The sequence below is a fragment of the Aythya ferina genome (genome assembly GCF_964211825.1).
Source record: "Aythya ferina genome assembly, chromosome: 8".
NCBI classification, from domain to species: domain Eukaryota; kingdom Metazoa; phylum Chordata; class Aves; order Anseriformes; family Anatidae; genus Aythya; species Aythya ferina.
The window spans coordinates 4002789-4029251 of record NC_140304.1 but is presented as its reverse complement, the minus strand read 5'-3'; the positions used below and the strand labels follow the sequence as shown (position 1 = coordinate 4029251).

At 48.5% G+C, this 26463-nt stretch overlaps 2 long non-coding RNA genes across 4 annotated transcripts in view; both read left to right on the top strand.

The window, feature by feature from the left end:
- The first annotated feature begins 6485 nt into the window (after positions 1-6485).
- LOC311441030 lies at positions 6486-13714 on the top strand. The gene is made up of 3 exons (XR_014695749.1): positions 6486-6622; positions 10955-11032; positions 13526-13714. It is a non-coding gene; the product is annotated as an uncharacterized lncRNA (long non-coding RNA).
- A 1993-nt stretch (positions 13715-15707) lies between these two features.
- The window catches only part of LOC311440277, a 42494-nt gene continuing 31738 nt past the window's right edge, over positions 15708-26463 (top strand). Inside the window, exons 1-3 of one of the 3 annotated variants that reach the window (XR_014695305.1) lie at positions 15708-16707; positions 19049-19163; positions 19294-19595. This is a non-coding gene — a long non-coding RNA (uncharacterized lncRNA). Of the gene's footprint in view, positions 16708-17177; positions 17256-17632; positions 17776-19048; positions 19164-19293; positions 19596-26463 lie in introns of those variants that run through there. The other 2 variants (XR_014695306.1, XR_014695307.1) reach the window with 2 other exon arrangements.

The window sequence follows — 26463 nt, the reverse complement described above, 5'->3', positions numbered from 1 at the left end:
ATTATTGAAAGTTAGAGAACAGATTGAAGACTGATTATAAGGATATTGTGTACCATGGGAAAAGCCTAGTTATATAAAAGCTTTGCCTGAGACTCAACTACTTTGTGTTCTGCAAAAGCTACTGCAGACATCCCCGGTGTTTTTATTGATCTTATAGATTCAGTACCTGGGCACTTAGAGTTTAGCTTTGCTTTGGGGACTTGCTTATTTTATTTGAATTTGCTTGAAATTCAGCAGATTAAAGTTACTTGACCGATTTTTGAATGCTGGCCTAGAAAAATAAATAAAAGGTTTCTCATGCAAGGTGAGCTTGTGTCTCTAGTCATAACTCCACGATGCCACCAGATTTCACAACACTCAGAAGCTCCCATGGCAAAACCCTGCTGGCTGAGCCTTCCTCTTCCCCTTCCCCTTCTCCCTCCCTGTCCCCATCCCCTTCCCGGTCCTTGTCCCTTCTCTCTGCAGCTGGCTGACCCTTTGGGCAGCGGCATTTCCTGCCTTCCAAAGAGCAGTTCTGTACAAGTGTGGTACTTCCACAGACACAAAGGAGAGCTGTAGTTGCTATTTTACTTAATATGAAAAGGTTAAAATGCCGATGAAAACATATAGCTATGTGGAAATTAATGATGGTATCTCTTGTAAACTAGTGCTGTGTGTGTACCCATCCACCCATAATGTTTTAAAATATACATAGCAGAGTGCAGATAGTGATAACATATTTGATTTTATCTGCTACAAACATATATATATGTCAGACGAATAACTTATCTCTCTTTCTACTCTCTGTATTGATAAAATCCATAGAGGATTTAATCCATCCAAGTGTGCTTCTCCATGTTATTCATCTCAACGATGCGCTCAGAAAGTTCAAATATTTAAATTGGTTTCAAGTCAGAATATTAATGGCAGTTCTTAGAAATTCTATAATAGTTACGATTTCCCAGTTGATGGATACTGTCACAAATGGCTACTGTATGAGTGTACATAGTTAATTACTTTGCAACAATTAGGATCTTAGTCCAAGTGTATGAAGACTTTTACTCATCTGTGTGGGGAGAAGCGCTGAAGCACCCTCAGCTCTGATTGCTGAAAGAGCGTGTATAAGAGTGATGTATTCGCTGGTAAATCTCAAAGCAGCTCTTCACAGCAGGACTGCGCATCACACGAGTGCAAGGGCTCGCAGTCCAGGTCATCCCCTCTCACAGGACTGAATTCAGTGGTCGTGGTGGGCACCCACAAGACGGCACCGCAAGATCCCAGCATTACCAGAGGCAGGCTTTAACTCATGTCTGCTACAGACTCCCACGGCAGCCAACACGGGGCAGGAAGGCCCTGACATGGGGTGCTGCCAGCCGCGGGGTGCTACCGAATGAAGCTTCCCCGGGGCAGTGCGGCCCTGTGGCCCCAGAGGCACCAAGGGCAGCAGCACCCACAGCACCCCCAGCCCTGGCTCCACTTCCCGGGTCCTGCCAACCCCAGGCAGGTGTACTGGCAGGCCTCTTCTGGGAGGGACCTTCACTGGTGGCCTCTTTTGTAAGGGGTTTTCACTGGCAGGCTTCTTCTGTGAGGGGCCTCTGCTCACCACCGGCAGGGCCAGGTGCCACCTCCTGGCCTTCACCCCCTCACCGTGACACATATGCAGATATCTGCCATGGGATGAAATCTGGCAAAATTATGTCTCCCAGCAGGGAAATGGTATGCCATGAGATTTGTGTGTGTGCAACCCTTGTAAGTCAGGGCTGTGAGCACGGTGCATAAATAGCAGCTTTAAGGGCAATTGATGGCTGAACACCTACTGTTCTCAAAGAAAAAAAACACCATCGTTCAGTGCACCAGCCCCTCTTTCAGCTCAGCTCATTGGATTTGGTGTAGATGAACATTGTTTACTTTTAAAATATCAGCTCCGGTGGAAGAGTGAGCTGCCAAGGAGAAATACAGCTTCTCTCCAAAGGTGCAGATTTTCAATTAAAAGTACAGAGAAAGAAACGAGACAAAACTTACAAGGAAAAATCAGCAGGCAAGGAAACAAGCCCTGTGCAACACTACAGTGAAGCTACCCACCTCCTCCTAGAGCAAAGCCAGAGCATATGCTGCACTTCAAGACCTCTTGTAAACACACCCCTAATTATGAAATCATTACCAGAAATCAGCATGATAAGGAAAGAAGAATTATTATATTAACCTGGGATCTTCAGTGCACTCTGAGGCATCACGAAGCAGCTCTGCTGCAGCCAGAGACTGCACACTCCCTCCTTGCTGCTGTTCAGCGAGTCACTTCTTCTCTTTAATCTCACATTAAAATCCTTTCTAGCCTACTCAGTTTATGGCTCTGTTGCTGCAAGGTGGTTTGTGGTGCTCGGTATGGCTAATCCTTGGGATCGCAGCGTATTGAGAACAGAATAATTGAAAACAGCTTGAAGCGGTAGTAGTTAGGCACACAAATCAATGACAGATAATCATTTAAGCACAAACCAAAACAGACATTTACATGGAAAACAATCACGGCCTTGCAGTTACACCCCCCTCGTGCCATGCGGAATCTTTCAGGGATTTGGCAGAGCACCCTCTGACGCTGAAGCCCGCTGCCAGCATGACCATCCCCTTGAGACGGCGCTGGCAAGCCTCTGCCCAGAACCTGAGCCCAGCTGCAGAGGTTTGCCGTGAAGGCCGTCAGGCTCCTGGCAGAGTAAAGCCCTACCACCGCCCAAGCTCAGGACCCTCGTGGTGCCTGACGGCCACCCGGAGCCCCCCAGCACACATGGGCCTTGCCGGGTGCCCTGCGCTGGGCACAGGCTGCACGGGTGGCAGAGAAGTCCCCTGCAGGGACTGCCTCCCGGTTTGCCCGTGCAGATGGGAGCACATATTTGCCTGTCATGTTCTGATGACAATCACATTTATACCAGCTGGTTGAAATGTTTTAATAAATGATTACCTGACGAGAACACTTTCTCATGGCTGCGGTGCTGATTTTTGCTCATTTTTCCCATGATACAAGTAATGGTTCAAATTCAAAAGCAGAACAAAACCAATAGGATGACAGCTTTAGGTCTTTCCAAGCCTCTTTAGAGGAGCATCCAGGAACTTAAATCCCAATTCACCTCAAGTAGTGAGTCCAAGAAAACACACTGGGGATTTTGTTTGCTGACCACTGGCTGTCCCAGGGAGCCTGGGGGGCCCAGCTGCCACCCACTGGAGCACCCGCTCCTTGGGCACGCAAGCGTTTCCACGCCTGGGGCTGCCCTAGCTCTGAACTGCACGTGCCGTTTCCTGGAGTTCAACCAGAAATCAGTGTTTGGGGTGAACTTCTCTACAGCAGCCTGGTTCAGAGTTGCAGAAGCCCCCGGAGCACGTTCTCCTGCCCTGCACCAGCCTGGCGGTCACTGCTCCCCCTGCGCTGCTGGCTCCTGCTGCCACCGTCCACGCACTCTGATGCAGGTGCGTGGACACACACGGGGAGCAGCTTGGACTGGCTGCTGATCTGATATGGCTTTGTCTTTTCTAGCTACTCACAACTAGGTGAGTGGGACTTTCTCCCCATTCTTTGGCCTTTTGCTTTAAAAGCATCAGCATCTTTACCAGGGAAGTTTCAAAACTTCAGATGCCAATTTTCTTTCCACTTTTTGTGACTCTGGTGAAAGGGTATTATTTATCAAACTAAGTATATATTATAATCTTTGCAAAATGGTAAAGATCAAAGACTACCTTGCATCAGACAGAATTACAGTGCCATAACATTTTATCTTGTTACAGCTGGTATCAATCACGATGTGACAGCAAGCTACAGAGAAGGTTTTTCCAGGCTGAATCACTGACACACGGCAACATCTGAAATATGGCAACCAGCTAGCATGTGCTTTGGGTGTGAAAGTGAAAAACCAGCAGCATAAGTAGGTGCCTTCAGTATCCATGTCATTAAGTGCGGCCATTTGGCAGTGAAATGTGGGCACAGGACTTTAATGGTGCCTGCAGCCATTGCACTGCTGCAACAAAAGAGATGAAAGCCCCTGAGAGCGAAGAGTGTTTGATTCCCAGTGACAGCGATGACATTTCCAGTGACGGCCCCTGAGTGCACCGGGATCTGCTGTATGATGCTGCCGCCCCGGGGGCACTGGCATCATCCCCTCTTGCCGGGAGGACGTGGCAGCCGCGCAGCAAGGCAGCGGGTGGCTGGCTGCAGGCAGGCAGGCAGCCCCCTGCTGCTGCCCAGCACCAGCACCAGCTCCACAGCTTGCCAGAGAGGGTTTGTTTAATGGGGGGCGAAGCCTGGGAGTCTTTTCAGTGTGACCGTGGACAGGCTAAGGGAAGGAGTGAGGTTCCTCCTGGTCCTTCCCAGGGCTGTGCTAGGCTTGGCAAGTTTCACAGCTCCAGCACTTAGGGTGTTGTTGCACTGTGTCCTCCAGACTTATAGCTAAGAACTTCTAGTGGAGAATAGAAGGGAAAAGGAAATTATGAGAAATCTGTTCTCATACACATCCCTTCCAGCATGGATGCAACCCTGCTCTCCATTTCTCAGGCCAGCCCTCTTTACTTCTCCTTGCAATACACACGAGTCCAAAAGCCACATCTTTTTGTGCTGTACTGCTGCAAAGTGCCCCTGGGCTCCCAGCCTGGGGAGGACCCTGAGACCACAGCAGGAGCAGGTATATTTCCCAGAGCATGGGCAGGACATGCATGGGCCCCTGGGTGTCCCCTGAGGGCACCACACCCTGAGGGCACCTCATCGACCACCCCAGCAGCATCACAGCCTCATCAGGACCGTGGGCTGTGAAGCCCGTGGGCACCCTGGAGCTCCATGCAGGTGCAGAAGATAGGATAAAGTGGTGTTGAGCAGGGTCGGTTCTGTATTAGGGTTGTATTAACATGATAATTTCATGACTTTGCTTCAAGCAGTCCTGCAATTTTTTTCCCAGAAACTTCCATCCAGAGAGGGAACGCTTTCAACACAGTGAAGAGCAGAGGAAGAAGCAAAGCAAATACAGTCTGGAAAGTACAAGGGTTCAACAAATTTAAACGTCTTTGGTTTTCAGGATTATCCTGGTATTTGAATAGAAAACTGCATTGTTTTACACAAATTGCCCATCTTCAAATGCTCAGTCTCCTTTCCCTCTGTTGTTGAGAGCCACACTTCCCAGCCAGTTACTAAAATCCTTCTAAAAACTTGCAGAATTATTTGAAAAAGGGCATTCCTATTCCTTATGCATAAAACATGCATGCATATTCATATAAAACATTTAGAAAAATTTGTACCAGTTATAATTAGCATGTTTTGTGCATCTATTTTCTTTGCTATTAAATAACAAATTTGTGGTAACCATAGCAACTGGAACATCACATGGTAGTGGTGCTATTTTGGGGATAACATAAGTACCTTTCTTAAAGAAGCATTCACACCTCTAAGCTATGAATTTTAATAATTTTCATGATAAAATATCTGTTGGGTAGATTCTATTCATCCCTCACTATAATGTTGATTTAGCGTGGAACACACTGCCTTGTTTTGCATTGCCTATGACCACTTAGAAGCACCAGCAGGTCCTCTTGTTTTGCAAAAAGGCAAGAGAGTTTTAAGAAAGGAAGAGGACAAGCTATGTGCCATATTAAAGAAACTCGGATTGAGGGGAAATGAAGGATTTGTGTTATTTTTTCTTGGAAAGGAGCTAATATCGGTCCGGTAGCTCTTTGTGCTTGGATGGCGGAGAGCAAAAGGAAAGAGGTGCTTCCATCCCAGTCTGGTATGGCTCCTGCTGGAATAAGTGGGAGGTGTTGCATGAGCTCTGCTGGAAGCTGGGAGAGGTCCCTGGGGACATCACAAGGGAACTCCTGGCCAGAAGAGACCAGCTGAGCCAGCAAAGCCAACTCCCTGCTGCTGCAGTCAGGCGTGGTTGGATACATAGCACCTGCTGTGGACAATGCCATGTGCCACGGGCTGTCCCATCCGTCTCAGAGCCTTGTACCAAATGAGATAAAAAGCAAGAGACTAAATGCCACAACAGACGCTATACAAGATTAGGTGCAAATGAGGTCAGTGTCCATGTGCTAGGCTCCTGCTAGGGCAGGGATTCTCTTAAATGAAAAACATGCATGACTTGCTGGAGCCCCACATCAGAGATAAGAACAAAATGCCTCAAGAATCCCTGCCAGAGTCATGATAAATTGAAGAAAAAAATGGAAGAAATTTCCTTCAGTGTCTGAAATTGGTAATTCAGTTAATCGTGAGCATGTAAGTAGGATGAACCAAACAGGCACCCATGAGAAATGAATGCCATTAAAACCATCCTGCCCACACTGACACACTAATGAAAAATGCTGGTTGACATGATTAATTGTTTTATCATGTGAATGTCTGTGTAGATGAAACCACCCTGAAATGTCAGGATGGTGTTATCCATCTCCCACACCAGAGGTAATGAAGGATCATTCACCCTGGGTGGCTCCTGCACAGGTGCCTTGGGTTAACACACACACTAAAGAGGCCACAAGGGTCTCACTCCCTCAGATCAAATTTGCCTGCCGAGATGGAAGTTGGAGTAGGGAAGTTTTACCAGGAGGTGAAGAAAGGCTTTAGGATTGATGAGAAGAGCCATGGATCTGAGCTGCATGGAGATACAAGTACATGCAATAGGTGAGGGGTTGTGGGGTCAGCAAAGGATGCTGTAGGGCTGTTCTGTACCTCTGTTTCTGTACCAAAATAGTTTGCGTAGTGTCCCTTTCTTTGTGAAAGTTCACTTTTGCTTACTGCTGGTTGGTTTTTAAGCACAACCTGGTAAGATGTGCGTGAATGGCTCAAAGCTACGCCAGGGGAAGTTCAGACTAGATATAAGGAAGAATTTTTTTATTTTTTTTTTTACCGCGGGGATGGTCAGACACTGGGGCAGGCTTCCTAGTGAGGTGGCTGATGCCCTATGCCTGTCAGTGCTGAAAAGGCCTTCAGGCAAAGCCCTCAGTAGCATGCTTTGACTCTTGGTTAGCCCTGAAGTGGGCATGCAGTTGGACTTGATCTTTGTAGGCCCCTTCTGACTGAACTGTTCTATTCCACCTTTTGTAGGAGAAAAGCAGAAATAAGTTATTTTCAAACAAGTAGGTTTTCAATATTATAAGCTATGAGTTGTTAGAAACCGCTAAAATGATCCTTTTCAATCCTCTTAAAACAAAGGATTTTGATTCAAGAAGTGTTATAGTTAGAAAACAAGTTCACAAATTTTAAGATCATACACTTTTTCAAAACTGGCAAACTCTGCTCAGCCTCAGCTAACCCTTACTCAATTTTCATGCTTGATCTGCCCCAAAATCTCTAATCCTGTATGGAGAGGCCCTTCTTTGCCTGTGTCCTGTGCTGGTAGCCAGCACTCCAGCATGCTGGGGCTAGGCTGGTAGCAGCAAGGCCCTGCCTCCTCCTCCCAGACAGGCCTGTGCCACCTAAGAAAAGCCCCAGGGAAGGCTGGCAATGTGGAAGCACACAGCTGGCCATGTGCGTGTCTGGCAGCCCTGGTGGGAGCTGGAGGAAAGCCCTTAGGGGCAACAAGGGCAAGTTGTGCACTGTGCTGCTGGGCTTCCTCCATCTGTGCTGCCCCACAGGAGCCTCCCAGCCCTTGTCCTAGGCCAGAGAAGAAAGGAACAAGACTTGGAGGATGCCAGCAAGCAATAAAATACAAAGCAGTCCTTTTTCTTATATAGTAAATGAATCACTTTCTGCCATGCCTTTTGTTAAAGCTCTTAATCCAGCCTGTAAATAGGGACTTTCCCTTTGGACTGACTGTTTAGATATAAGACTTAGAGCTGATCTGAAGTAATGGGATCAGAAAATAGGAGATATATATCAAAGAGAATGATATATACGCTTGTGCTAGCAAGCTCACTCCTGCAGCAGTGCTGTGCACTGTATGCAGGTGTGGGTGAGCACAAAGCTGCTGAGGTGTTCCTGTGGGCTCAGGTGAGGGCCATGGCCACTGAACTTGTCCCTGTGGCCCCAGGGCCACCCGCCCACCTTTGGGCTCTGTCAGGATCCTCCACGAGGAGGTGAGGATGTAGGAGGCAGCGTCACTGCCTGGCCTAGGCCTGCCAGAGGTAGGAGGAACCCAGCACTTCAGGGTGCTGAAGCAGAGGCTGGCGGCCCTGGGCCTTGGAAATAGCAGGGGGTGACCTGACCAGGGAGAAAACCTGTCAAAACAGAAACTCAGGGTAGGGTGAACCCGTAGCCAAAAACTATAATGATCATGAAAGAAACTTGTCCACATTTGTGGAAGAATGATTTGTCTTACTTTTTATGCTACCTAAACTTTTATAATTAATCTGTATCATTTTGGGGGGATTTCCTTAATGCCATGCCATACCCTTCTGTAAGTACGGCAATGCGTTGTGCTTCCTGGCTTTGGAAACACTCCAACTCATAGTTGGTTTCTGCAGGAAAAATTCCTGAAGCTTCACATACTTGTCTTCCTTCCAAAGAGCCCTCTGACCCAGGCAAGGGTTTCTGAAATCCTTAATCATTTTCTGCTCACTGAAAATCCTCGCTGACTGAACAGGAGTTCTTACCAAATAAGAAATTAAACAAGAGCTGGAATTTATTGTGGTTCTTAAAGATTAACATAAAAATATCTTGAGTATAAATACAATGTATATATTTTTATTTTAAATGTATAAATAACTGAGCCACTTGCACTCCATTTTGTACGTAAGAAAATCCAGATGCCATTTGATTCTATTTATATTTTCCATGACAATTTATCATCAGTAGGTACTTTTTTTCAGTAGGTACTACTAATCCCCCAAATATTTTAGAAGACACTTGAAGTAATATAAAGAGGTAAGCCTCAAACCAGTTACATTTGGGTCATTTGGAAAAAGTTGCCCTGAATAGAGGGCTCCAAAACCAAAGTGGACTTTTTTCCACTTCTTGTGTAAACCATGTGGAAGGTCACACATCAATAAGTAGACCCAACAGAAAAAAATACTGAAACAAAATTTCTCTGCTGCCTAGATATGTTTTACACATCAGCAGAAGTAATAATCAATATCTGTGGCAGCTGTTGGCCTGAGCAAATTTCCTTCCCTGTTGAAAGCTCTGTGTCAGTGCAGCGTGCCAGCTGGGGACACAGCAGCATGAACTGCAGCTTCCCAAAGGAGGAAGCAAGGGGCTCTGCTGCCTGGCATGGCCCCTGATTCCTAAGGTCCAGATCTGTTGTTTGTTACAATTGCAGCTCTTTCTCTGAATGGCATGAGTAATGGACATGCATTCATGTCCAGACTCTTTAAAATAATCCTTGTTGCCTCTGTACGCTCTTCTCAATAATATGGGCAAATTTTTCTATACTGGTCCTGTTTTCTTCTTGAAGTAAACCTCCTATCTGTCAAAGTCAGAAGTTACATTATGAACATTTAAAATGGTTGCAGGTATCTGTATTAATGTGTTTACTCTTGAACAGCAGGAAGCTGTGAAAAGTTTGCTTTGAAACAATTCCTAACATACCTTTTAAAATATTGGTAAAAGAGATGTTTTAATTCAACCACACGAATAAAAACCAGTTTATAATTTTTCTTCTCTGCTTTATGTGCTATAAACACTTGAACATCTCCAACTTCAAATATAAAGCCATACTATTTAAAACACTCAGAATAAACACCTTCTTTGACTTCAGCATCAGTATGAGCATTACTAAAAGATGTGTCCTTCACAGCCCACTTCAACTTTACAGTGAAAAAGCTTTCATTTCAGTTGCATTAAATCTCAACTAAGTTGACTAATAAGCTGGAATGGCAGACAATGGCATGGCACCACATCAGATGCTGATGCAAAATGATGATCCAGTGGTGAGAGGCCTGCCACACAGTTTGTCTTTTTCATACTCATCGCATCTAGGGTGGACTTGGGGTGAGGTGCTGTGACTCCAGGGCTTGCTGCAGATGCCTTGCTGCTTTCTGAGTTCACCTGGAGCAAGGTTTGTCAAGTCTGTGTGCTGGTCTTCCATGGGCAAAGGAGATCTAACGTTTATCAGCACTGCAAAGGCATCAATGCCTCCAAAAAGGCCTTTAGGGTTCCCTTTGAGGAAGATGGTATACAGCATAAGAGATGAATAGGATAGAGAGATAAAGGGTTAATGTTCCGCCACAGGTTATCTGTCTCTTACCTTTCAGGAAATCCATTATGAATTCATGTCTTTCTTTACCTCAAAATTGTTTCATGGCTAAAAAAGAGATCTGGGAACCTGTTTAGAGAGAGGGTGACATGGAACTATATATGTCTTGCCTAAAAAGTATTAGTTAGAGAGCAGATAAATGTGTAACTGCATAGTAAGGTAGAGAGGATGAGATTAAATGTTCAGATACATACGCTAATTAGAAAGGATGTGTACATCCACATATAGAGAACCTGACAGTGAGAAAATGACAGAGATCCAGCACTACAGTGAATTATAAATGTCAAATTACAAGGATACATGTAAAAAAAGCTTGTAACTGTTAGGAACTAAACTCTGTATTCAAGTGAAAGCTGTTGCCTTTATCATCTTCTTAAATCCCTCTAAGGTGTTCTGTCATTCACTGTCATTTTTTTTACAGAAGATAATAAGATATATGTCACACAAGTGTCCAAAACTGCTTCTCTGCCATTGCCAGGGCACACCTATATATATATATTTATAAACTATTCTATTCTTTTTGAAAGAACAACACAAATATGAAGCAGGAGGTCTGCTTAAGTATTAGCAATCAATTACAAAATGTTTTTTCCCCTCAGATGTGGCAAAATCTAGCCCATGATGCCCAAAACATAGGGGAGAAAAAGGAACAAGCAACGTGTGTTCAGATTTGGCTGTGGACTCAGTAGGCTGTCAGAGAGTCATAGGATGCACAATAAAAATGGATGCTAACTAAATTTTGATGTGCAAGAGCATGTGTTTAATTTGTAAGATGTTTTGTTTAATTAAAAGGTAAATACCTTTTATAATTCTTCTCACAGACTACTTGAGAGCAGCAACAACACCTACAGAGCTCTCAGGATGACTGAAGAACTTCTTTGATGCATCTGATCCATGGGGTAGGTACATTTAAATGAGAACAGCTCACTTTTTATTAAGTGAGGTTTTTGAATTTACACAAGATTGCTTACTGCTTCTAAAAACTGCCAGACATCAGTTGCAAGATATTAGCTGCACAAAGCATGTAAACTACTCTCACGGAAGTGTGCTAAAAATCCCTCCTGTGAGTAGTCGACTCAGAGCCAACACTCACCCTAGCACAGACAGCTTTCATCAAGCCAAGGTGTCACCTATGTAAGAAGGCATGTTCACCAGACCCCTCTGCATACATGGTGCCCAGTGGTCACGTCTCTTTGAGAATTGCTTTCCTTAATTATATCCTCTCCTTCTATGCAATCCCTGAGCTTGCAGAGCGTACAGCTAATTTCCATCTCCTGTAAGGTCCTGAGGTTCACCCACCCCGGTCCAGCTCATGGCCCTGCACCCAGCACAGCCTGGCATCTGTCCAGGGTGCCCCTTGCTCCGGGGGGCTGGGGTTGGGGTGAGGTGTCACGTTGGGCACATCTGGTGTGAGGAACAGCGCTGTTGAATGGAGAGCAAGGGGCACTGAGCACTGCCCTGTCACCCTGCTGCATCTGCAGTTGTGCTCTGGGAGCCGGGCATCTCCTGCCAGCTGCTTAGTGGCACTTTTTGGCTACAACCACTGGTAAAAAGCACAGGAGAACTGTCCGGCTCCACGAGACAGCCGCCTCTGCTACCAGCAGGTCTGGGGCAGCACTGCCAGCCGGCAGCTCTCATTTTGTTAGTCTGCCTTTACCTGACAAAAAGGGACAGGCGCAGGCTCTCCAGCGTGCTGAAGCTGGAGCCTGTTCTGCTCAGAGGGTCTGATCCTATCAGCCTCCAGAGAATCCATGTCTGGCACTCCCAGTCTGTTGTTCATATTGGTTCGGTCTCAGCTGAGCTATTTCTAACAACGAAGAACATATCTGGGAGAGTTACAGTTTGCTGTAATCATATTTTTCCAGTTTTTCTCTGTGATAATTACTCCCATAAATATCATTGCTTCACCTCAGCTCAATAGAGTGCTCTTGGTTTCTGCACTCAGCCTCAACCTTCCAAACTCTGACTGCAGTGGAAGGACAATGATAATATTTGTTATTACTGCGACCACTCAAGCTGAGGATCTGTCAGGGTTTCCATTTCTGGTCTATTTTCTGTGCTGTATTAGCTGATCAAAAATTGTCATCGGAAATGAAAACTGGAAGAGCTAATGCATTGAATTGTGCATGTGTGTTTAAATAATAATAGTAAGACTTTGACTTTGTCTTCAACCAGACAAAGACTTAAGAATCGGGAGTCAGGATACAGCTTTGCAGTTAAGCATGTCTGACTTCACTGCTGGCCTCTGGTCATAGTTCAATTTATTTATTTATTTATTTAATAATCAATGGGCTGCAGATCTCAGGAATTCCAATCCCAACCAGATTTACTGTCCAACAGCTTTTAGGATAGACCCTTAAAGAATATTTTATAGGACTAGTGGCTATTTCTAATGGTCATGTAAGAGTCCTAGACAGATTTGTACTCAAAGTGGCAGACACTGGCAGCACAGAGAAAGGAGGCACTTGGTCTGAGAGCACACTGTGAGCAGGTGTATTATGAGGGTAGGAGTATTGCTGTTCCTCTTTTAAAACGGGGGAAATGTGGCAAAAGATTTAAGACTTGCCAAACATACCCCCGTTGACTATGGCAGACCTGGTGTTTAAACCAAAATCTCCAGATTTTGAATGTACCCTCTTAACTACAAGGCCACCCTTCCTCTCCAGATGATGATATATAGGTATATAAATGTGCATTGATGTAATGCCAAGTTATAAACCACAAGCCTTTCAGAACTCATGTCCCTGATAGATTGCGAAAGAACTTGAAGTCAGGAGAATTGTGGTTTGTCTGACCTTATGCTAATCATTCTCCCTACTTGTGTCTTGGTCAAACTGAAAATGGATAGAATAATGAACCCTTTTGAAAACCGTATTTTCTGGGTGTTGGTCGTGACCCAGTTTTCATAAGTTGCTAGGATATTGGGATAATCAGGGAAATGAAGATTCTATCTTATGAGACAAGACTAAAAAGCTTGATTTAAACAAAGGAAATGATGAGAAGGAATATTAGTACACTGTGAGGGGAGTAAATATCAGAACTAATTAAGTTCAAGGACAAAACTGGCATCTGAACAAATGGATATAAACGGGCCCCTAATAAATGTAAGCTGGAAATCTTAAGAAGCTGAGTTATGAGGTTCTGGAACAGCTTTCCAAGGGGAATAGTAGGACCAGAGACAGTGAGTGCCTTTTAAATGGATCTTGATCGGTCTGTGAAATGGGTATCATGCTTGAGAAACCAGAGTTAGTCTCTTGGGCCACATGGGCCTGGTGTTTCCAAGTAACATGCAGAACGTCGCCAAGTTAGGGCACCTTGGCCACATTCTGGAAAAAAAGAAGTAGCCAGTCCCAATGTGTACCAAGTTATGTCACGTATGTTTTTTTCTTTAGGTTCCTTCTTCAAGGGAGCCTCTTCAATTCCCCGATTATCCCACCAGCCTAGCACTCGACTCTCCTCAGCCTTTCCAGGGAATCCTTCCCTGCCCTCAAGCAGCCAGAACAGCTCCCTTCCTTCTCCATTCTTTGGACAGCACAGCTCGGGGTGGCGTTGAACCCGCAGCGTGCCGGGGCCGGACCCCTCGCCCCTTCCCCGCCAGCCCCTGCGGGACCCCGCGCCCCTCTGCGGGCGGCCGGCAGGGGGCTCCGCCGCGCCGCGCAGGCGGGATGCGGCCGCGGGGGGTTCGGCTCCGGGGGGACTCGGCCCCAGCCCCCCGCCGAGGGCTCGCAGCCCCCCGCTGCCGCAGCTCGGCGGGGGCGGGCGGGCGCGGAGCCCCCCCAGCCCCGCCGGGAGGGGCGAGGCCGGCGCGACCCGGAGCCCCCGGGCGGGCGAGGCGGCGGCTGCTCGCAGACAAAAGGCGCCGCGTGTGCGGGGCTGTGCGGGGCCGCCCCCGCGGGCAGCCTGCGGCGGGGACGGGGCGGCCCTGGCCGGAGGGAGCGGCTCCGGTGCCGGTCCTCGGGGCGGCGGCCAAAGGCCGTGTGGATGCTGCTAGCCCCGGGTAGGGCGGAGAGAGAGAGGGGGTAAAGCAGGGTCGTTGTGAACCTGTGGTCAGGTATAGGAGAAAGAAAGAGCATTTTTCTTTTTCGGTCATTGAATTATAAGCAACGATAATTAGATCGCTTTAATATTTTTTCCCCCCTCTGGTAGAGCATCGCGTGCCTTACCAGTAAGGGGGCACGGAGGATTTGGGCTGCGGGAGGTGCGGAAAGTTGTCGCTGCCCCCCTGGGGAGCAGAAAGCCGCCCCTCGGGGCCGGGGGCCGTGGGGAGGGGCTGCTGCCGGGCTGCCCTCGGCAGGGGTGGGCGCTGCCCCTCGCTTCCCCGGGGCTCTCCCTTGGAGCAGGACCGGGAGAGGCCAACTCTCAAGTTGTGCCTGGTGGGAAAGTCGCCCCGACCGGGAGGGATCTCGCTTTGTTCCTCGGCAAACCGTGGAAAGGGCAGGCTGTGGTCGAGCAGCTTCCCCTAGTCATATGGGGAGAAGGAGAAAGAAGACAACGTGTCCTCAGAGCGGTACCTGCCCCCTCCTGCCCCAACCCCTCCTGGCCGGGGGTGCAGGAGGGCAGCCGGGGCAGCGCACCCTGCCCGCCTGTGCCGGCTCCCCACGCTCCTTGCCCCTCCTAAAGACCCACTTCCGAGCCCTCGTGGTGGGGAATCGGCCCCAGTGAAGTCGGATTTTCTTCGGAAAGGGGCCCTGGGGTGCGGAGCCCGGCAGCTCCTGGCTGCGCTCGGTCCCTGCCGCGGCTGGGACTTGACCTGCAGAGGGCAATAGTTGGACGCAGATGCTAACAAAGGCAGCGAGGCTCCTTGGCTCGGCACGGTGGCCGGGACCCAAGAATGCTGTGTAGGTAGGCAGCGGTGCTTAATTAATGTATATTGAAACAAAAGATCGGCTAAATTGTTTGATTTGTCTTTAGGCTACGTTTTCGAGGCTAATCTAATTCATAACCGTTAGATTTATTCTAAAGAGATTAACACAAACTTGCAGGAGGGGCACGCAGTTAACTCCAGAATTACCCGGTAACACCGCTTGTTTACCGGAACGGGGACGTGCGGCCGGGCGGACCCGCACCGGGGCTGTTGCTATCCCCCTGCCCAGCCGGCGAGGAGCAGGAGCTGCCGGGCTGGGGGCGGCGATCGCGGCAGCCTCGGTTCAGGGAGGCCGCCGGCGCCTGGGGCGGCGGTGAGGGGCACGGGGCCATTGTCTGCGCCCGGCTGCGGGGGTCGCGGGGGCCGGGGGTCCTCCTGGCAGCGCCTTCCCCCAGCCCCGGGAGCGGCGGAGCGCACCCCTACGGGGGGACTTTGTCTCCCCGTCTGCCTGGGTAGACGCGGCAGCCGTAGCCGTCTGTGGCTCGCGTGCATATCTAGTGCTTTAATAATTACATATACGTCTCTATAAGCTCATTATTCAGGAAAGACTAGAAAACGCGAGCAAATTGGAGTGTTGGCAGCAGGGGTGATTGCAGGTCTGGATGCACACTCCGTCTCTTCCCAACTCGCCGCCCCCTTTCTCTCTCCCCCCCCCCCCCCCCCCCCGATCATATTTATCTGAGATTATGTCAAATTTCACTGATCGGAAATGTCTTGCCCAAAAGCAATTCCCGCTGGAAAAAGTCAAAAGGGTTCCTGGCATTAAAACGACCTTGCGTCATTCCTGATGAAATTAGCAGCGCTGCATGTTTAGAGACTTGCTATGGATGCACTTTGGTCACAGTAAGAAGTCAGAGATTTGGGGTCTAATCCCCCGTTTGAGCAGGAGCCGTCTGCTTTCACTAGCTGCGAATCCCGAGACCAGCACTCGAAAGCGTCTTAGACCCGCAGTCCATTTTTTGCTTGTCTTTAAGTGCAAGCGATGGGAATTGCTAACCTCGGCTAAGAAAATTTCATTTCCCCCATCCTGCTAAACGGTTCTGGTCGACATATGTTTGTTATCAGAGAGAAGTGCTATGAACACAGAGCCATTTTCTTAGCAGCTCTTTGACTCTGTGTTACCATAGTCCCACACGGCATTGGTCCTTTCCCGTTGGGAAGTCATGAATAAGAGACTATGAAGCTTGCACGTCAGATCTTCCTCAATTAATCCACCATTAGCATGTTTGGGATCCTCTACTGGATGGTTAACAGCAGCTTTGGTAACTGTATGCTGTCCATACCCAATTATGCTCTGCTAAAAATGAACTCTGCAGAACAACCTTCCTGAGCTGTCAGTGTCTCCCGTTTTCCTATTTTAACGCTTGTGTGTAGTGGCAGGCGACAGATGGTGTAGATCAGATCGATTTGATTGCATTAGGCGATTTTTTTTCCTCCTCTCCCCCCCGACTCCTTTTCTGGAAGCCCACATTCAGCTGAGAAGCGATCGCCGGGGACATGGGAAGCAAGAGCAGCCGCCGATGTGTGAAAGCAACGAGACACGGCCAGCCAGAGGCGCCGGGGTCCCTTCCCGGGGTTTGTTAACATGGTAATCCGGCACCAGGAGAGAAAGCTGCTTTCTGCTGCCCAGAGCCCGTTCCCCATCACACATCAGATGACTCCCTGGTTTTACACACAGTTGGAGTTCTGCTTGAAACCTGGATTTAAAGGGTAAGCACTTCAATAGAGGTGGATTTCTGGTGGTTACTCGGGTAGGTGGCGAAGAGAGCAAGCTTCCAGAGATTTTAAAAAGAGCCTGCCTTTTAGCGGGGATTAATATTTTCTTCTTCCTCCTTTCTTTCTTCTTTTTTTTTTTTTTTTGTCGCGTTCTCTCTCTCCCCCCCCCCCCCCAATGCCCCCCTCCCACCCGCGAGCCCCCTAATTCCGAACAATTTCTCGCACGGAGAGATACCGCGCCTCTCTATTGACGGATGGGCTCTGGGATCGATATCCTCCCCCCCTCTGAAATTTGCTTTTCGTGGCAAACCCGAGCTCTGCTCGGAGCTCCGCTCCTGATAGCTTAATTGTTTCATCCCCTCCACCCGTTCCCCTCCCTTCCGTCCCCCCCTCCCCGGGCACGGCACAGCCGCTGCAGGCGCCCCCGGGGGCCCTTCCTCGGCCTCCCCGGGGCCGGGTCTCCGGCTCGGGGGGCTCTTTCGGCGGGGGAGCGGGGCGGCAGCGCCGGATAAAACATGGCTTTCGGGAGCCGCCGAACAAAGGTATTTAACGCCGAGGCTGCGCCGCCACCGGCGCTGCCCGCATGCGGCGGCGGAGGTGCGAGGTGGGCGCTGCGCGGGGGGCCGGGGGCGAGCGGGGCGGCGGCGGCGGGGCTGCGGCGGGGCTGGGAGCCGGTGCGGAGCTGTCCGGGGCTCGGTGCTGAAGGCCCGCGGCTGCCGGGCCGGGCCGGGGCCGGGCAGGGGCGCGGGGAAGTTTCGGAAGGCGCCGAATTGGCGGAGGAGCGAGGGGGATGGGGGGGGGGGGGGGGGGGGGGGATTTTTTTTAGGGAGGGGAAGGGCAGTGTCGGAGGGACGGGGCTAGGGTGAGGATGGAGCCGCGCGGGTTTGCTTTGCTGCGGGAATCGCACTCTTTATTTTTTTAATTATTATTATTTATTTATTTTGCTTTAAAAAACGCGAAGTTTGGATTTCTGCCTGATTCTCGATGCATTTGTGGAGCGCCTCCAAATTTCGGAGAATACCAGCCTAGGTGTACCATGTAGCGTGTTTTCGCCACGACTCGGTGCGTTTTACTTTTCCAAGCGGCTTTTGTTCAAGTTGAAGGCAACCCACGGCATCAGTTATTTCAGTTCTAACGGCGGCTAATGGGGTTACAGCCTTCAATTTCACAGCGGGGAAAAATTATAGTGTTTGTTATTTACTTTCTATCTGCCATTTAAAATGTAACTTCAAAGCTTCCTGCGTTAGAGGAATATAGGAAATCACACCTAAAAGGAGATTAAAATAGAGGAGAGTTGGATTATTATTTTTTTTAATTTTATTTAAGGTAATGTGGCTGTCAAAGTGGTGTGGTTTGTGGATGTTGTTTTTTTTTTTTTTTTTTTTTTCCTCTCCCTTTGTTTTTCTCCTTTCTTTCAAAGAGGCACGAGCCTGTGGTACAAAACAAATGCAATCTTCTCGTGGCTTTTCGGAGGAAGCGTAGTGGCAATATGTCAAGGGAGCCGAGAGCTCGTGTTGAGGAAGGAATCTGGAGTAAAAGCCAGCGTCTTGCATTAATTTCATTTGGAATCTAATCAACAAGCTGGTCGGTCGCAGAGCGCCAGGGCTGAGGAGCGCTGTGCGTGCTGCGCAGTCCCTGCTGGCCGGGGGAGCGCGGGGCGCCCCTGCGGGGTGCGGGAGCTGTGGCCGCGCGGTGCTGGCTCCCGGCCCCCCCCGACACTCGCACGGGAGCTGTCCTTAGCCTTAGGAGCTGGGGGGAAATGAGACGGAGAAGTTCCTGATCGCCAGGCGAAGTGTGCCGTGCCGTGACGTTGCAGAGACCCTTTCTGTTTAGTTGGCGAACAATAAACGTTTATTATCGCCGCGGCAGATCAGCAGACAAAGCTTCCCCCTTTCCGCCTCCCCCAAGTACGAGCGCTGCTGATAAGGGAACAGCTCCGGGTGACGGGCAGAGCCGCAGGCGCGATTTGGCGAGAACTTCTTTTATTCCCGCTCCGGGTCCTCTGCGCCGCGGTGCGCTCCGGCTGCCTCGGGGCTGGGCGCTCCCCGGGGCGCGGGGCCTGGCGGGGGAGCGCCGCTGCTCAGCGCCGAGCCCTCGCTGCCTCTCGCTCGGCTTTCCTTTCTCTCCGTCGCTTTCCTTCCTTCCTCCCCGCCCGCCCTCCTCTCTCTCGGTAGCGCAGCGAGTCACTGTGAGGCAGGACTCGTAAAACGCGTTCGCAAAGCCCAGACGAAAAAGTCTCTCAGGCGTGGCTGCTGCCGTATCGGAGCTCTTCCGAGCCCACCTATGCAAACAGATTTGTAATATTTGTGTGCTTAACCGTGCGTCTCTTTTACAGGGATCTGTTGCTGCGTGTGACATCCCTCGCGAGCTCCCAGGGAGAACTGGTGGAGCATACAGCTAGGGAATAGGATGCCGGAGAAGCGCGGAGGAAGAGACCGGGCAACCACCAGGTAAACTCAACCTTACTTTGATTCCCTCTCGCCTTGCCTGCAGGACCCTGCCCGCCCCGGCAAGGCAGCGGGAGCGCAGAGGAACTGTCCGCGTGTGTTAAACGCCCGCTCCTCTCCTTTGCCTCCGCAGGACGGGAAGGCACCGCGCCCGCTGGATATGGGACGGGACCGCTCGGCTACCCTTGTGGATTCTCCTTCTGCTAGAGGGGAATTATAGTTATGGATTTATTGCCCCGGTGCAGCACTTCCAGCAGCAGCGGCAGCTTTCTGACTCTCTTCGGTGACGGGTATTCTTGGGTGGATAATACGGATTACGTTGTTATTGCTTAAGAATACGCGTAGTCGAGGAGAGTACCGGCGGCGGGCAGGCAGGCAGGCAGCGCGACCGCCCCCAGCCCACCAGCTGGCTCCCAACCTCCTCTAGTTGCCAAGGTAGCACCTTTTCCATCTTTTCCTACGCTTTGCAATGTGTCGCTCTGTCTGGGTCTCTGCCGGGCGGGGGGAGAGCTCGGACGCCCCGTCCCTTGCGGGGGGGGTGCCCGCCCGTGGGTGCGTGTGTGTATGGGGGGCTGGGGGGGGGGGCCGTGGGACCGGGGCCGGTTCTGTCCCTCCCGGGGACCCCCAGCCCGCGCCGCGCCCGCCGCCCCTCGTCCCTCTCCGGCGCGGAGAGAGGGGCGGGGATGGGGGCCCCGCCGGCCCCGCCTGCCGAGGGTCCCCCCCCTTCCCCCGGGTCCCCCCCCCGTCCTCCCCCCGGCACAGGGGCTGCCCGCGGGGCAGGGGCGGCCGCGGCTCCGCCCGCAGCCGGCGGCGGGGCCTGGGATGCCGCCCCCTCCCCAGCCGGGCTCCGCGGGGGCGGCCGCGGCCCCGTGCCCGCAGCAGCCGGGCCGTGCGAGGGGGGAGCTGGCGAGCACCGAGCCCCCTCCTCCGCCCCCTGCCCTGGCTGCGGGGGCGCCGAGGGGCTGCCGGTTGTGGCCGGTTGCTTCGAGGGGGGTGGCAGCCCCCTCCCTAATCCTTGCCCCCGGTAACGACGTGGTGAGGGCGGAATTAAGGGCTGCCCGGCAGCAGCCCCCCAGGCTGAGGCACATGGCTGAAGCCAAGGCCGAGGGGTTGGTTCCCTGCCGGGGCGCAGGTGGTGGCTGCTCTGCCCCCCTTAAAGGGCTGAGGGCTCCCCCAAAGGTACCTGCAGGTGGGAGATGCAAGCACAAGTGTTGGTTCCTGTTACTGTCCCAGCCATGCACGTTGCTTTAACACAGAACAGGTGCATCCGTCCCTCTCGCCAATATCAGCAGCAGGGTATGGGCTTTGATTAAAAGCCTGGCCGGTTTTTTGGATGCAGTGCTTAGGAAAATCAAGGCATAGCATTTTCCCCTGCTCGCCTACCTCCATGACTACTAAAGGCAAGGAGCAGGGGGTGATCGCTTTTCCATTCCCAGCTCAAGACCTCTCTGCACACCCCCATGATCCCAGGTCTTGTTGCCACATAATGGCAAGTGTGAGACCGCGTTTCAGCCTTACATGGATTAGATCAGAAGCCATTTTAAAGCAAGACCAAGGGCACTGTGATGAGTTAGCCTTTTTGAACGGATCCTTCCCCAGGCTCAGCTTGGATGAGCATGAGAATGATTTTTAATATGGGCAAGCCAGATGTGGGGTGATCGTTCAGTTGTGAGTGCGAGGCGGGATCACGGAGAATGTCTTTCACTCTCTCTCTTGCTTAGCAATTGAAAGGCCATCTATGTTCTGCTTAATTATTTCAAACAACTGCCAAAGGAATCTTACTCTGTTGCCTTCAATAGCGCGTGGAGCTCTCATTGTTACGCAGACGTGTGGATCTGTTATTCTTTAGACACATCTTTGATGCTAGTACTCTGATCCCCGTGTTTCTCTAATACCACTTGAAAGCAGATTTTTTTTTTTTTTGTAGTTAGTATGTTCAACAGCCTCAGAAATAATGTTAAATTATGCTTTAAAAAGACACGATCAGCTGCTAAATCATAGTCAGTTCAGCACCGTAACACATCCGCATTCACAAGTGCTGCAAGAACAGCGATGGAAACACTATTTTAAACATCCAGGTTTGTATTACAAACCTTCCTCTGATCTGAGCTTTTAGTTGACATTTTCCCTTGAGTCATGACTTAGAGTATTATCAGGAGTTCCCATTTCATCACATAAAGGATGTGGTTTTGTTTGCTCTTCGCTTGGTTGAGTATCTCGTGCAGTACAGACTGGACTGTTACCCATAAATGCGAGCTTAGCGAAATGTTCCTTTATACCTGGTTTCTTATAGTTGCTCTCTGTTTAGCATGATTAGCTGTTTTTGCTGAATAATGCCTTAATGACAGGGTTGATGCATTTTTAATGCATGCACTCTTTGTCAAAATTAACGTTTTGATGATTGTAGCTTTCTTTTCTCTAAAATCTTTTGGGATTTGTCATGTTATGGGTTTAAAAGAGTGAAACTGTAAGGTCTGATCGGAGAAGTGCTGGATATGCTCACCAAAATGATCATAAAACATTGTTTAAATGCTCAGTAGCATAGGAGCTCTTCCAATTACGTTTCCCAATGGCATTATCTCAGAATTGCCCTCCTCAGGTTCATTAGCGGTTCTGGGGTCTGTCATGTACGGCTATTGAAGGGCAGAAGCATTGGTTTCTGAGCAACTTGCCTCTCAGAAGAGGCTGTTTATGCTGTGGGCCTGATCCCCTGACTATGTGGAGCTTCTGTGGGACTGTTCTGAGAAGCAAGGTTGCTCCTGTTAAATCCAAAATATTTGGGGCCAGATACCACCATTCAATGCCATAGCAAAGCCCCAATCAATTTAACTGCGGGAAAGATTAGACCCTTAGCGAAAGGGATGTTTATAGCCCTACACTTCTTATTTTTTGATTTTTAGAAATCCAGAATCCTGTGTGCTAAAAAATGAGCCTAAAAGCCCCCTGCCTTTAGTAGTCTAACAATATTTTGTTAACGGCAAAAATATACTAGAAATCTATAGAGCAACATAATAAAGAATTACTTTATAAATAGGGGTATTCAATTGTACCGGTGCGAGTATTTTATAAGATGACATTTTAGAATGAGGTTTGTGGCAGCACCAACTGTGTGCTAAGAGCTATTTTGGTGAGTGCGTATTTAATTAATTTAGAATACTAAATATCTGTTCTAAAATTGTTTTTGTAATCTGCATCCTGGTAGAAAATTAAATAAAGAATCAGCCCAAAAATAATTACTTGAACTTAGCCTATTTTTAAGGGCCATAATCCTCTGAAGATTTATATCTCTGGGTCGCTTTACACAGCTGCTCCCTAGGTAAGTCTTGGCCGCGCCAGGCCCGGCTGCATTTTGACTGGCACGGGGTGGCCGCGGCCTGTGCCCTGCTGGCAGCGGATGGCCCTGCTCTGTGAGGGGACCAAGGCCGCTGGAACCTTCCCACAGTGGGCACTGCCCCGTGGCCATCCCACAGTGCACCCACAGCACCCACAGAGAGGGGAGAGGAGCTGCAGGCACGAGTCCCTGGGCAGGCAAGGGAGTGGCCCTGCTGGGGTCCGCGTGTAGAAGGAAGCGCTGCTCCTCTTAGCAAGGCCCCATGGTATGAGATGAGGGCTTCAGTTTGATTTCAGGTGCTTTTTCTGCAAATGCTGCAGCCCCTATGCATATGTCTGAGTGGAATATCTGTATCACTGTACGCATCTCTGACCGGAGGCTGCAGCGTGCTGTCCAGAGCCCCACTTGTACAGCCCTGGAGAGGCAAAACCCCCACCCACCTCAGCAGGGGCTGCGAAGGCTCAGCACGTCTTTATGACTGGTGCTGTGATTCCTCTCGCTGCCTGCAAATTTCCCCAAAATAAATGTACACAGTATTGCATGCAGATAATACGTGCAGTTCTGCAGGCGCCTTTCACTAGGATGAGTTCTGCTTTCCTTTTTCAAGACCCCACCTGATTTTGCAGGGAGCGTAGGATTTCTTCCCATTTCAGGTCATTGTCTTTTGTGTCAGTTGAGGTGGTTCACAGAGTTTTCTTGAAGAAACTGAAAACAGATAATGCCTATATGTACACACAGATACACACACAGTTTGCAGCTGTAAGAATAAGCTCTCTAGCCTTTTTCTATTTCTTTACATCACACTAAAAGTAATGTATACAACTGAAGTTTTATGCATTATTTTTAATAAATAGTCTATGCACAAAAAAGGCTTTTTCTTCTTTTCCTTTTAAAAGACGATTATATTTCTGAAAAACAACCCCTAGTTATTGCCTCTTAGCTGTTCTGACACCTCACCGTTTAGTGCTGTAAAGGTAAACCATAACACCCATTACTAACAATCATAAATTCTTACAGATTCTGAATCTGTCTCCCCAAACCTTTAACTATGGAAACATTTCCTGGGCATTCCATGATGCTTGCACTCTTTTTATTCTTACCATTTCGTAACCAAATTGCACAAAAATCAAAGGACATGATTATCATATACCTGCAATGCATAGAGCTATTTATAAAATGTTGGCTCAATAATAACAATGACTCAAAAGGAATTTAAATGACAGGCCAAAAATAAGGCATCTAAAAGCTAAAACCAAAGTCAGAACTCCTAGAGGTGATGGGCAGAGTCTGGCAGGGAAGGACAGAGCGGCTCCTAAGGCAGGCGAGGGGAAGGGGCCTGGAGGCGCTGGCTGAGGGTGGCCGTGCCGCAGCTCTGCAGAGCCGCGAGGCAGCCTGGGGATGTGGTGCGGGCAGGGCGTGCCACGCGGGTGGAAACCACGGCTGCACCAAGTTTGGAGGTGTGATTTCTGGAAAGTCAGTACCTAGTTACAAAGAGTCCGCAGAAAATGAGGTGAAATGTTTCAGAAGCTAGAGGGATTGGCTGGTGGGAAAAATAAGAGCCCTGCATATATAGCTGGAAGGAGTATTACGTCTGTGAGTGTGTATATATATGTCCACATACACATATACATTCATACCTAGCCGAAGTTACATAACAGTACCCATGTCATAAAAGAAATGAGTATCCTGTTATTGAAATCCTCCTCATGTGGAAGTCAGCAGGAGTTTTGCCATTGATTTCCAGGCTGCTGCCTGTCTGCAGGAAGGTAACCTGGTGCGTGCAAATGAACCTAGGGGCGGCGCGGGGAAGAAGTGTAGTATGGCTGTCAAGGAACAGTCCCTATTGGGGAAGCCAATACGTACAGCCAGTGAGGAATATAATATGTAGTAATGTATACATTATGTGTATAGTAATGTACAAATAGATAAAATAAATAGTAAGATGAGCAATGGCACAATCTTCAGCCAGGAACTCCCTTCACTAGGAGATTTAAAATGAGTTTGGCCAAGACAGTGCAGGCACCAGCAACAGCTGGAGAGCCACCTCTGGAGGCCTTCAGGCCTCTGTTTTCTGTGCTGCACTCCTGTGGGGTTGCAGTGGGTCAGAAAATTTTCCTGTACTTGACGGCAATTAGGAATAAAGAGGTAGGCCCATGAAGGGCTACTTAAACTTACCAAGTTACCCTCTCAGAGTATTTCAGAGGCGCTAGTCTTCATCTTTTATTTGCTTCAGCACCAGTCGTCGCCACGATAGTGTTCTGTATCAGTTCATCTGGATTTTATGTAATGTACACCCTTTTAACATTATGAGATTAGGCATGAAATGTTGGAATAATTCAGCTTTTTAAAAAATATATTAAAACCTGCTGATTCATAACTTTGCTTGGAATGTTAGAAGTTCTCTTGCTAAGACAGGGTGATATCACAAAGTTTATTAATGTTCACAGGGTCAGCCTAGCTTTTAAATCACTCCAAATCAATGACAAAGTGATCACTGTGGGATTGGTCTTCTCTAATTGGAGAATGAGGGAAATTCTGAACTAGGTCTGTACAGCATCTAATTGTGCAGCCTGTTACCAAAAAAAGAAGCATCTTACTGCATCTTACAGAGGGATTTACATACATAAAGTAGATTTCATATGACTTCTTTTAGATTATCTGAGAGTAATAGCTTTGCAAGTATTCACATTCTCCTAACAAGAAGTTGATGGAGAATTCAAATAAAAATGCATCACTGTAGTTATTGCATTTTGTAGGATTTATTTATTTATTTTTTAAATAGGTGGGGAATAATAAGAACAGGGAGGCTTGATGCATATGCATTAATGCTTCATACTATCTGGAAAATAAACTTTTAACAATTATTTTTAAGAGAAAATTTACCTGGTTATTCCAAGAAAACAGACCACTATTACCTCTCTGCCAAAATGCTAAAAACATTATTCTAAAATACAAAATTATGCAATTTAATGCCTGCTGTTTTATTGAAGCAACAGTTATTATAGTCTTAATGCTTTTGCTGCTAAAAATGACCACTAAAGGGGGGAAATTATTCATTGTTCCACTGCTTCTTTTTCTCTTCTACCTGGCTGCCCCCTTCCTTTTTATGATACAAGCAAAGGGTTAGAGAGAACAGAAGTTGTTTGTTTTTGTTTTGATTTTTTTTTCTCATTGTGTTTTACTTTAGAAACATCAGGATCATGTAATTCCCTATTTATATTTTTTTTTCAAAATGTCTTGAACTATAGAGAAGAGCAGTGAAAACTTCCTCAAACCTTGGTTTAAGAGGTGACAATTTTTCTGCCTCTAAGAAAGAGGCCTGTTTTCCTGCATGTTTTCCATGGGTCTGAGTTACACAAAGGACAATAGAATGATTACTTTTGAGGTTTCAGTAAAATCACTTTCGTTATTACTGTGCATGTCGCGTAGCCCTTTGTTGTGCTATGACATTATGCTACTGTCGTGTGTGCGGTGATATAAATGCATTCGCCTTTAACCATTCACGAAGTCCCTCAATGAAACAGGACCTGCGAGTCCTACCCTAAGAAGCAGCAGACAAAGCCACTTTCCCTTTGGTCTCCGTGTTTTGCTGCTTGTCTTTTACGTGTATGTAAATATGTTCTTACCAGCACAGATCGTAGGAGCGGTACAGACCCTCAATTAGGGCTGAAAATAGTGATGTTTAATTTTCATTTGTGGGAGCTGCAGTGAATCAGTGCTGCTTGCTCAGCTCTGGCTCTCCGCTACAAAGGGAGGAAAACTCCAGCAACGGAAAGGAGCCCGAATGGAGTGATGTGAAATCTGAGCACTGCAAAACAAATAAAGCCCCGCACAAAATACTTAGCTGGAGTTTTCGTCTTTGACTTTTATCAAATGCCACTATATTTGGAGTATTCCACATTCATTGGATGCAAAACTTAAATAAGTGCCCTGTAGAGTGGCTGGGAATAATAGCTCTGCTTTCTCTGATAA